Source organism: Caloenas nicobarica, chromosome Z, assembly GCF_036013445.1.
Source record: "Caloenas nicobarica isolate bCalNic1 chromosome Z, bCalNic1.hap1, whole genome shotgun sequence".
Classification (NCBI taxonomy): domain Eukaryota; kingdom Metazoa; phylum Chordata; class Aves; order Columbiformes; family Columbidae; genus Caloenas; species Caloenas nicobarica.
The window spans coordinates 91,648,608-91,661,636 of NC_088284.1; the positions used below are offsets into that span (position 1 = coordinate 91,648,608).

The following is a 13,029-nucleotide window of genomic DNA, read 5'->3' on the forward strand; positions in this document are numbered from 1 at the left end:
GTCTTGTCAAGAAGTGCTGCTGGGCAATTCTATAATGTAAGGTATTGAGAAATAGTTGGGTCATGAAGGGTTTATTTTAGCACAGACTATAATAGGATTGAGAATGTCATGGAATTCAGCATATGCACATATACTTACATATTTAAATATATATATAAATAATATGTAATTTCTAGATAAATATTTAAAAGTAATGAAGTTATAAATTACATATTGTTTAGTGAATAAAATAATGTAAATATGTATTATGTATAAAATTTGACATTCAGCCATATATTGGTTTGATTAATTTTTACCATTTGATAATTGTCTAATGATCTTTTTGAAGATAATTTGACAGTGGGGTCCGTTGTCTAGGGTGCAGTGTGCAGGTGGTGGTCCGGCAGCTGATCTGGAATAGTTCTGCAGGTAAATGAACAGCGTGAGTTTGGAAGGGCCTCTGCCACTGTTATAGAACCAGAGATGGTGTCAGTTAGTTCTCCTTCGATCACGGTTCATAAGCTTTTGTGATCGTGAGAACTTCTGTGGTGTTTGGTTGGTTTTTAGTGACCTGGTTAGTATATTTCTGTTACAGATAGTATAACTCAGTTACTGCCATTAAGTAGCAAAAAAGACAGATAATAGAAGAAATAAAACTCACTACATTCTCTTAGATGGGTTGTGTGAAAAAGATTTAGACATGATTATCAGAGGACCAGCGATGTTGCTTGCTTATCCTAAGAACACTGAATTTTAAAGGTTGCAGGTTTTGAACACATACTATGCCCTTGACCAATGTTTAACCATGACATTTTCTACTACAGAGAATGAGAAGTGGTTGTTTTTTTAAGGATTAGCTATTTGTGCTGGAAATAGCTAAAATGAAATGAGCATTATGGTATATATTGATCACCAACCAAAGTTTGAAAGAAACGCTCCCCTGATCCTTTGTTGTTTTTTTATATTCTTCTGAAGTTGAGCGTAATGTTTTGCTACTGGACACGGATGGGAATCTATTATAGATTCCTTAAAAAGTCTCGACTGCCTAGAAATGAGTGGTGTGTGAAGTAAAGTGAATTCATTGGGAAGTATCAAACACAAAGAAGTAGAACCACCTGTCCCCAAGTTTCCGCTAACATGCAGATGCTATTCTAATACGCTTACATGTATGCTAATGTCTTGATTATCTGTAAATGCAAAAAAAAAGCCAAACAACAAAAATTCACTATGGTGTCTTGTTCTCCGGATGAGACATGGAAGTACAAAAAAACCCCACCTGAACACTGAGGGAAGAAAACAAGGCACCGCAGTAGCTGTCATTCCGTCGCATCCTAGGATGATCAGGTGCAACTTTCGAAAAGCAACGTGCAACTCTTGACAGACCTTGAAAGAGAAATACAAGCTGTGATGCCACACAGCAAGGAACAACTCCATGTATGTTGCTCAGTCTGCTCAATAGCTAGTTGCACAAGTTACTTTGTGTACAACATACCTGGTGAGGAATTTGGTTTATGTTCTATATCCTTTCCCTTCCTTTGATTTGTCAAATATCTTCTGCCACACACAGTGCCCATGAGGTTCTCTGACCAAGAGAGGCGAGACGATGCACTGGCCGTGTTCCCTGGGCTGCAGGGTGGCACTCGGGCGTTGTGTTTGCCTGCTTGCCAGGCAGCTCTTGCCCGAGCTTGTGCTTCAGCCCACTAGTCAGTGTACCTTTTCTTAACCACCAGTTTTCACAAAAGCATACGCAGGTTGTGTTTTGGACTCTTCTCCTTCTCAATTAAATTTGATTGAAAGTGATGTAAGGTTAAAGTTGCTGGGGAGAGGGTAAAACCAAAATGCACTGTGTGGTTGCATAAGCCTATCAGAGCATCAGATTTCTCTGAAAATACTCAAAAACATAGAAAAATTCTTTGCGAAATACCAGCATCATTTGAGAAACTTTGCCCCTAAATTGCAAGTAATACTTCTAATGGCTGTCAGAAATATTTGTGTTAATTTGTAATTCTGCCTTTATTGACATAAACCATTATTAACAAGAAATTTTCCCAAGGTTAAAGGGCAGTAGGTACCGTGTTGGGGCTTTTTATATGTGCACCTGTTGCTGTTTCGAATGTCACTTAGAATGTTTTGGGTGGACATTTCTTTATGCTCCTATTTCTTTATGCTTACCTTGGTTTTGCCAGTATTCCTTTTTTTTTTCTTGCCCTTAGGGCAGAGACTACCCAGTGGTCATACAGCCCAGTAAGGTCACAGTCCGTCTCTTAGGTGTCCCAATCAAAATACTCTTGAAAAAGGATTGGGTTAATGGTGGCTGTGGTGCCACCCACAGGCATGGTTAGTGCGGGAACAGAAGTAAAATACTTTTCACTTTCTCTGTCATGCTCTTATTGTTCGCACTTCTTCCTTTTTCCTTCTTTGGGGTTCTTTATCTGCAATCAACTTAGTTGTCTTAAAACTGAAGGTATCTTCTTATCATTGCTGTTGTCCATGTGATATAACTATTTTTGATCTCTTAATCTTTAGAAAGTTCTGTCTTTATTGCAGGAGCCTATCTAGGTAAGTCCTGCTGAGACTTGGAATCCTGCCATAACGCGGTCGACTTGGCAGTGCGAGATCAACAGTTGAACTCAGTCATCTTAACGATCCTTTCCAACCAAAACAATTCTATGATTCTGTGACCACAGGAGCTTGTCCTGCCCATCCTCCTGCCAAACGCAGGGTTAGACCAGGTTCTGCGGGGCTTTATACAATCAGGTCTCAAAAACCTACAAGGATGGAGACTGCACAGTTCCCAGAACTCCATTGCTCGACTCTCCTCACAGAAAAACAAAAAAAAGTTTCATATCCAATCAGATATAAGGATTATTACTGATTATTTGTCTGCCTCTTTGCCTTCATATTGCTTTCTTTTTTTAATTACTCCATAAATTTATAACAAGCAGCATTTGTCCGATTTATATTGCTTGCTATAGTTCTTGAATTTTTTTCTCCTGATTCTCCTAATGCATTCTGAAATACTATGTTTTCTTTGCAGCATCTTCCTCAAAACCCACTTTGTACAAGTATTTTGTGGAATTGTGTTCCTATACTTTTCCACTGGGGTTCTCATCAGAATCTGTTCCACAGCCCGTGTTGCAGGAGAGCTGGCCCTGTGCTGGCCCCTGGGCAGTGCCCTGCTCCTTGAACCTGCAGTTTCCTCTTTTGGCCTAGGGCCCTTCATTAACTTCTGCATTTTGAGAGTATTGCTTATGTAAATATTGCTTACAACATGCAAACATGTATATATAAAAGCCTCTGTCTTTTTTTTTTCACTTTAAGCAAATTTTTTGAAGCGATACTTAAATACGAGAAGTGGAAACGGAATTAGTATTTGGACCGAAATGGATTGCTGGAAGTGGCTGAACAAGGAGGAACGTTTTGTCTTCTGTCATTTGATTTAGTTGCTTTTTATGGGGTTAATGTAGAGAGGTTCTGGTTAGCTATTTCCAAAATATGAGAGTTTGGTGTTTCTGTAAAGGGTTACATATATTTTATAGCTAGATGGCGTTCATGAGTGGGTTACTGTGCTGTGGAACAGTGGTAGTTAATGTTCCTGATGGTGTGTAGGATTTCAGTTATGTGATTTTTCCTTTATTGCTTTTAAATAAATATTATTACAGTTTGATAAAGAGGCCATAGTCACACATGCAGGATTAAAAAGAATTTAGCAAAAAACTCCACAAATTTGATAAAGTGATGAATCAGATTAATTTATAATTTATTAAATCCTGAGCAAAATCAAGGAGGTTTGTTCAGCGCTGCTACTGTTTTGTGGTTTACCACCCTTTTTTTTTTTTTTTTAATTTGATTGCTGTTACTAAAATGGCTTTTCAGCTTCTATCTGTAGGTATGTGTAAGGGGGAAAAGATGGTGTTAAGTGTTAAATGCTTCGGCTTTGTCTGCTGCATTTTGTGGACTTGTTTTGGTGCTTGACAATAAGCAGAAATGTATCGCGGACCGTCCCTGGAGTGCCTCCAGGAAAGACAGTCTTATTTTCAAGCAAAATCACCTTCCGACGGCTGTCGCGGCAGCCTCGCAGCACGAGCGGGCTGCGCTGTGGGCGCCGACAGGCGCGCCCGGCCGCTGCTGCCGCAGGGCTTTGCGCGGCCGCCCCGCTGCGTCCGCGCGCAGCGCGGGCTGTGGGCCGCGTGCCCCGGCGCCTGCAGCGCCCCCTCGCGGACGGCGGTTGCTGCCCGCGCGCGCTCGCTGAGGAGGAGGAGGAGGGGCAGAGCCGGCCTCCCTCTGGGCTTGGAGGCAAACGGCCCCTCGCCGCGGCGTCCACCCTCGGCCCTTAATGGCGCTGGGACGCAGCGGCTGTTGGAGCGGAGGCGGCCGCTTTTGCGGCCACGCTCGGTCGAGGCTCGTCCCGTGTTCGCCTGTTCCCGGCCTTCGCCATTCTCCGTCAGGCACGCAGCAGGCGGGCCCGGAGAGCCTCGCTGACGAGAGCCCGTCGCCGGGAAGCGCCAGGTCCATGTACCCGATTGCTCCGGCGGAGAGGTAAGGGGCGGGAGAGCGGGGCAGAACGACTTCACCCAAAAAGGGAGGGAAAGCAAACGAAAACCCTGCAATAAAAGAGAATACGCGACTCCGCCGGGACTCGAACCCGGAACCTTTGAATCGCTTCACCCTCTAGAAGTCCAATGCGCTATCCATTGCGCCACGGAGCCACCTGTTGGATTTTTTTGCACACCGCCTATAGAGTCTGCGCGCGACGCTCCCGGCCGGCGCCGCGCGCCCGCGGGCGCGCTCAGTGTGTGCTTCAGCCAGCAGGACCCTTTTCTTTTTTCTTTTTTCTTTTTTTTTTTCCTTTAGTACGAATAGGCCTAGTCTTACAAGCCGCTGTATAAACGAGTCTTGAGGCAGCCTCTTACGTGCCGCCTTAGCGCTGCCCACGGCCGGGTCCTGGGTGGAGTCCAGAGCTCGCCATAGGGCCACGTCGTTATTTCCTGTGAGAGGCTGGCTTTTTGACTTCATCAGTAACCAATATAAAGTATTTGTAGTCATCCCACTTGGCCGCTTTCAATATTAACCCTTAGGTTTGGAGGAATATAATTGTATTCCACAATTGCCTTATACTGGGGAACGGTTCCTCTATAAGGAAGTCTCTATAGAATCGAATCTTTTTGCACAGATGGTTATACATTGATGAATTAGATCAAATGATTTTGCTTAAACAAATATGGACGTTTCTCATATTGCAATTATTTATAATATGCTTTTATCAGCACTCCATTTCTGGAGTAAATGTGAACATCAAACAAACAAACACTTTCAGTCAGGGACATGGAAACTACACTGGGTCAGTCTCAAAGTTCTTTGGAACCAAGTTATTTTAACACTGGTGATTTCCAGCATTGTAGGTTCTTAGGGACAATCTAAACATGGGGATTTTTGTTTTGTTTCAAACTATAGCATCTGTATTAAAGGAACTTAAAAAACAGTGGTTATGTTTACTGAGCATCCTATGCACTGCAGCATTTTGCTGGCTTTCCTGTGTCATGTGAGACACAAAAAAAATATTATGTGGGGATTTGAAAGACAAGACATAGGTGACAAATAAAAAGGTACCCATGCAATCTTTGCTAGACACTGCAGCAACTTATTGTGAGTTGACAGATAGAGAAATAGGATGTGGGAGTCACACCCGGAAACTGGTGACTGAGAATATTTTGGAGAGCTTAAAAAAACCCCTTGTAAATGGAAAGAACAAAAAAGAAAATAAATTAGGGAAATAATGTTCTATTATGTGACAGTATTTTCAATGTGGGTGAAAACATCACAGTATACTTGGACCATCGTTCCAAATAATGTGAATGCCTACAACTAAATCCATTAAAAAGAGCAATGACTGAACTGTATCTGTTCTAAAATCACAGTAAAACCTCTAGTGGATTTAGTAAAACAAGATTTTCCCTTAAAAGCTGTAATTATGGTCTGAAACAAGTCTTTGATGCTATTTTTTAAAATCAAGAGTAGGCATACTAAGAACCCCAAAAGACAAGAGTATAAGGTTATTCTTTCTTTAACTAAACCAAACCAAAGCCTGTGGCTTTCTGCTGCTGGGGTGAGCCCCCGGCTCAGCTCTCCTGTGCCCACCCCTGCTTGGGCGCGGACAGGGGGTACGGGGCTGCCAGGCACCAGCTTGCACTGGAGGGCTCAGGAGACAGAGCTGGGGCGAGAGCAGGCAGAATCATTTAGGTTGGGAAAGACCTTTAAGATCATCAAGTCCAACCATTAACCTAGCACTGCCTAGTCCACCACTAAACCATGTCCCTAAGGGCTGGAAGATCTGCTCTGTAGTACTGTGGCCTAGGTTACACAGTAAAAGAGTTTTGTGAGTATCTCGTGTTTCACTTCATAATTATTTAAAAGCATCTGTATCATAGGAGTGGAGAAAAACACAAAAACAGGTGTTCCCTAGGGAGCCAGAAAGCTAATCAAATCGATGTAAAATAAGCTGATTAGGATACACAACCATTACGTCAAGTGCTGAGATAGTGTAATGAGCAACCAAGGTGGCTCAGGTGATGAAGGCACACTGGTAGCACACCCTGTGATTCCCATGAAGTCAGCTAGTGTGCCTGTGGCCAGGAGAGAGCCAAAGCTCATGAGCTGGCTGATCATTAAATAGCTCCTGCAATGCTGCCCAGAAACCGAGGGATTAGTGGAATGGTTCAGTAGTTACAGTAAGTACCATATTGGAGGCACATCCCTCAAGCTAAAAACGCTTGCAGAGCCAGAGCAGTTATAAACACAGACCAAGAATCACTAAGTTGTACAAGATTCAGAGTAGGCCTGATTGAATTTACAGGCCCTGTGCTGCATAAAAGAAACAGAACTTTTGCTTTTAAGAATCGAGTTAATCTTCAGAATACTAAGCTTAAATTTATGTTTGTGCGACTAGAATAAACCACTTGTAAGTAACTAATAATCAGTATAAGCATCTTGTAGTTTGTGAGTACCTGGGCACATTTATTGTGGGGTGAAGTGACTGTCAGTACCTCACCAATGTGATTTGGTGACATGGCACCTTTGGACAGCACAGCGCTAAATGACTGCAGATAGTGAAGAATCAGAGTTTGCTGTGAGAAGACTAGCTCTGAAGGTGTATGCGTGAAGAATCCTGACGCTCATTATGTTTGTTATTTCCTCTCATATTTTCATTTTGGTTAGTTGGTTTACACTGGTAGGTAAAGGTTGGCTGTTGGTTCCATTTGTGTAGGAGGTCTGACTGGGTAAGCATTTAGAAATTTTCCAGAGAGATTTCAAATTATTCCCATCAATTTCCTTTTTCATTCTGCAAATGTAGTCGTGACACGAAGTCAGGACTACATCCTTTTGGACAGCAGATGGAGCTGCTGCGTGAGACACAGGACAACTCTCCGTTCCTGTTGGCATCTGGACCTGGATCGGTCCTTTGGACTTTCCCTCTTCTGGGGTGGCTGAAGTCCATGTCTGTTGCAAGCTGGCTTTCATCTTAGCTCCTCCTCAACTTAGTGCTCTATTTCAGGGAGTAGAAATTTCCTGGAGTACAGTTGTGCTGGTTTTGGTTACTGGCACTTAGAAAATTTTTGCTAAACTCAGCTAGGTGCCATTTGGTTAATTTTAAATATGAGGAAATCTGAGGTAGGAATACCTCAGCACAAGACAGCAAGTGCATCAATGGCAGGCCAAAAATAGCACCATCCTATGGGACTCTTCCATTGATTAAAATCAAAATCTAGAAATTAATTATGCTACGTCCAATTAATTTCAGTAAGCTTTGAGCTTCAGTGAATTTATTAGAAAGTCAATTTCCAAATTTACAGCACTTCCACAGATGTTTTTTGGGAGCACCATCATCTTTTTCCAAGAGCCTGTATGGTAAATTTACTTGCTGAGAGCAAGAGGTCATAGAAGGCCAAGAGAAAGAGAGAAAGAGATTGTCATGTATATATTACCTAAATGGGACCCTTACACAAACTGTACGTTTTGGGTTCTTTTTTTTCTCTACCTTACAAGCCTATATTAACGGGAGAGGTGCCTGAGGACTGGAGGAAAGCAAATGTCACTCCAGTCTTCAAAAAGGGCAAGAAGGAGGACCCGGGCAACTATAGACCGGTCAGCCTCACCTCCATCCCTGGGAAAGTGATGGAACACTGGACGATCGGGTAGTGAGGTGGACCGCAAACTGGCTGAAGGAAAGAAGTCAGAGAGTCGTGGTCAATGGGGCAGAGTCTGGTTGGAGGCCTGTATCTAGTGGAGTGCCTCAAGGGTCAGTTCTGGGACCAGTATTATTCAATATATTCATCAACGACTTGGATGAGGGAATTGAGTGTACTATCAGCAAGTTTGCTGATGACACCAAGCTGGGAGGAGTGGCTGACACGCCAGAAGGCCGTGCTGCTGTCCAGCGAGACCTGGACAGGCTGGAGAGTTGGGCGGGGAAAAATTTAATGAAATACAACAAGGGAAAATGTAGAGTCTTACATCTGGGCAGGAACAACCCCAGGTTCCAGTACAGGTTGGGGAATGACCTGTTAGAGAGCAGTGTAGGGGAAAGGGACCTGGGGGTCCTGGTGGACAGCAGGATGACCATGAGCCAGCACTGTGCCCTTGTGGCCAAGAAGGCCAATGGCATCCTGGGGTGTATTAGAAGGGGGGTGGTTAGTAGGTCGAGAGAGGTTCTCCTTCCCCTCTACTCTGCCCTGGTGAGACCACATCTGGAATATTGTGTCCAGTTCTGGGCCCCTCAGTTCAAGAAGGACAGGGAACTGCTGGAGAGAGTCCAGCGCAGCCACGAAGATGCTGAAGGGAGTGGAGCATCTCCCTTATGAGGAAAGGCTGAGGGAGCTGGGTCTCTTTAGCTTGGAGAAGAGGAGACTGAGGGGTGACCTCATTAATGTTTATAAATATGTAAAGGGTGGGTGTCACAAGGATGGAGCCAGGCTCTTCTCGGTGACAACCAACAGTAAGACAAGGGGTAATGGGTTCAAGCTGGAACACAAGAGGTTCCACTTAAATTTGAGAAGAAACTTCTTCTCAGTCAGGGTGACAGACACTGGAACAGGCTGCCCAGGGAGGTTGTGGAGTCTTCTTCTCTGGAGACATTCAAAACCCGCCTGGACGCCTTCCTGTGTAACCTCACCTAGGTGTTCCTGCTCCGGCAGGGGGATTGGACTAGATGATCTTTCGAGGTCCCTTCCAACCCCTAACATTCTGTGATTCTGTGATTGTTGTAATGATTCATTTGTGTAGTGCAACAAGATAAAGCACGTTATGAACTGGCAGGGAAAATGCTGGGATGCAAAGGGCCTGAAGATACTGAAAAGAACTCTTTTAGGGATGGTTTCTTTGAGTAACTTACATTTTCTATTTATTTATTTATTTTGTCAGCATGAAGATAAATGTTTCATGTTGTAGGTGCTGCTGCATCTTTGCCTTTTCCTCAGTGGGGGCTGTAATCTCCATGTGACTATGAGGGCATTGGAGAATTACTCCTCTGTGTTTGTCAGGCTGCCAGCAGGAGGACTGCTGTTGAGAACCTCTTCCAAGTATCTTCTTTATGGCTGTTGCTGGACTGATACATGTTCTGTCCTCTCAAGTATGTTTGGGCAGGTAGAAGTAATTCCCAAGGGCAGTGTCTTGAGAAGTTGGGGGAACATGAGCAATCATGCTAAATCACTCCTGCAAGGGAGTACAATGTTAATTCTACAGGCAACGCTAATTCTGTGTAGCTCTGTTAACAGATCAGCTGCTGCAGAGCTAGCTCTTAGGTGAATACAGTCTTTTGGTGGAAAAGTTTGAACCCCTTTCCTCGTGTTGCATAAATAATCTTTCATTAGCAATTTTTAAATACCTGGTGTACAGTCCATGTATCTTAGTTTTCTGTGATCATGCAATTGGTGGTGAGCGAAGGAACTGGATAGAATGGTATCACTTCCAGTTCATTCTTATTTGCTTAAATTCCTTCTAATATCTTCTTTTAGAATAAATGCAAAATTATATTTATATTTTCATCGTTCATATTTACAGTTTTATGTAATGTAATTGTGTATCACACAGTTGTTGTTATTAATTTATTCTTTATTTCTCTGTTATCATTAATTTATTTCTACAGTTATTGTTGTATTTTCTTCAGAAAGCAAACTGCAAAACCAGGTGTCTACCAGAGAGATGGGAGTCTGTTTCAAGACAATTTCAACATTTTCTGTTGTTAATAGGATCTGGTTTTTCATCAGAGTGTATCAAATTTTGTTTCAGAAATGCATAAGATTTGTGTCAAACATATTTCAAAATATCCAAAATGATGCCTTCCTTTCACTGTATAAAGCTATTATTTTTTGTTATTCTTAAAAACACATTTTGTGAGTATGTTTTATAATTTTCTGTTTGTTTTCCAGTGGGAATTTGCTTTGGAGAATTATTTCTTGTTTAGTTGATCAGTCTGTCCTACTTTGAAATTTTCTGTCCGTATTCTGTATCTTAACGCAGTGAGAATTAGCTACTAGCGTCTTTTCAGGGGTGCTAGATAGTTCTGTGTTTCACTCATCTTGTATTCCACTGCATTTCAGAAGCATAAATTTTGTGCATTTCTGTTGCCAACGGACAGCCTGTCTATGTTATTCTGAAAAGACAGTGTTCTTTTGCTTTTTATTAACGTTTCATGTTTGGTAATGAGCCCAAGTTTCTCATTTCTCAAACTGTTTCTTGTGCAGGTTTTTTCAGTGTACTTTTGTGTACTTTCCTGAAGTTGTGATGCAACTCGTGATGCAATTTTCTTAACTACAACTACCCTTGATCTTTGGCCTCCCCATGCTGGGATTTCTGTTTGTGGTACAGCTCTCCATTTCTGTTTCGCTTACTTCCACTTTTTTGTTGTTGTTAGGTGTTTTGGGGTTTTGTGTGTGAAATCCTAGACACATGATTTTGTTCACCTTATACCTTTCTGTATTTGTTCTTCTTCATCTTAAGGTTATCTCTTCGGTATTATGACATTTTATCTAGTCTCTTTTTATGTTATTTATAATTTTTGAAGCAAATAAAGTGATAAGCAACACCTATTTTTGTCTCAAGTTAATCCTCAAATTTATGGGGAATACAACTCAGTTTATCTTAAGCACCAAAGCAGTCTTGAAGACTACATCCTTAAGTTAGTAATTATCAAAGACAAAGTTGACAGTGCAAATTTCGTTCTTGGCTACATTTTGAAATCTAGGTGTAACCATCTAGGCTTTTTTTAAATTAACATCAAGGCAACAAATATTTACTCAGTCGAGTTGTTTCTTTAAAGCTTTTCAGATGACACTATAGCTCAGTCCCTCCTATGCAGTTCAGAAGAAAAAGTATGTATCTGAGGTCTAGTGATTTAGTCCTGAACTTCTGAATTCTTACTCCAGCGGCGCAACTACCACGCTGTGTGACTGTAGGCAGCCTGCTCCATTTTCTTTTCTGTGAAGTATAGAGAGTAGATAGTTTCTTAGTCCATGTGTTGTAGTGCAAGTTAGTTATATGCAAGGTAACTTCAAAATTTTGAGATGAAACTTCCTCTGGAAAAGCATTATAATTATGTACCTGATTTTGTTTGTCACTTTCCATATATCAAACCTAAATGGTGAAAGATCTCTAACAGAATCTACCCAGATAGCTTAGCTGCTTTCCCACAAGTTTCCCTTCTCCTATGTACAGGTTCACTAAACGCTATTGGGTGACGGAGTTCTCCTGTTGCCTGTTTATTCACTTGCTTCTTCAGCTCAGTTACTTGGTTCTTCATGTTGTAAGAATGATTGCAGTTACATTGTCTAGATAAACTTGAGACACTGATAAAGATTATGCTGCCTCTGCCAGAGTTTGCTTAGAAAATAAATAGGAGAAAATGAACAGCAAGGGTACAGATTTGGTCCCAAGACTTCCAAAATCATCAAGAGGAATGGGAATTTTTGTCTCATAAAACCAGTCATTGAAGTTAATGCAACGTATCACCCTGCAGAAGTTACAGTATGAAGAAAAAAAAGCTGCACATTAAAGGCTCTTCTGTGCAGACACAAAGGCTTCCTTGTGATGAATATGCAGTTAGCTCTGCCACTCTAAATCAGCAGTGAATTTTCTTCAGTTCTAGCATTGAAGTGAAATAATGTCCTTTGTTCCTTTAGGGGACTTTACTTTTATTTCCAAAATGCTGGTGGGCAGTAAGCATTGACTTGGCAAGCCAAAAAATTCATTTCCTGTGTTCAGAATTGTGATATACATTTATATAAGTTTATCTTGGTTTGTTCAAATTAGAAATAGGTACCAGTCATTTCTGCAGCAAAATGAAACAAGCGGCTTCTAGAGTCGGCGATATCTGGAAATCATGGGAGTCACTGATAGCAAGATGTCTTTTTTTTTGCCATCACCCTCCATGGAAATAATGTAAATATTATTGTTATTGCAATACACTACTCTAGTTAAATTTGTAAATATTCAAGATTGCAACCACTAGGGTGTGGAATCCAGAAAAATAGTCTGAAAAAGCTGAAAGAAATACCATCACAGCCCCTATCCAAAATTACAGAGAGATTTGAGTAGACGTTTACACCCAGATAGAGGCTCAGGGACATTTCAATCAGATTTTGATACAAGTGGTCTTTATTCAATAAGCGTGCTACAAAATTATCACCTGCTTTTGTTAGTGTTGTGATGACAGGATATTCTATTGTATGTGTAAGTGGGAATATGTCTTGCTTTATTTACCTTCAAGCACTAATCCTATTCAAGGCTTGTTTGGAAGGGAAATGAGTACTTTTTGTATTTGGTATTAACTGCTACGTAATTAGTTACATAGAGGCCTTATGTTTTTTGACTGACGGTTTTACATCTTGTTTTTCAGCAATACAGTTATTTACTAGAGATAGTTGTATGTTTTATGTTACTGATCAGAATGCGAAAAGAGTGAAACAGCATTTGGTGAAAGTGTGAGAAATGGTATCTCCAAGCTGATTGGACAAGTAACATTCACACTGAGTGACAATGGAATAGCGGAACCTGGCA

General features: G+C 41.5%; 1 non-coding gene across 1 annotated transcript; it reads right to left on the bottom strand.

The window, feature by feature from the left end:
- Positions 1 to 4,603: 4,603 nt before the first annotated feature.
- TRNAR-UCU (transfer RNA arginine (anticodon UCU)) lies at positions 4,604 to 4,688 on the bottom strand. Its single transcript is given in 2 exon segments — positions 4,604 to 4,639; positions 4,652 to 4,688. It is a non-coding gene; the product is annotated as a tRNA-Arg (tRNA).
- Between the last annotated feature and the right edge of the window lie 8,341 nt (positions 4,689 to 13,029).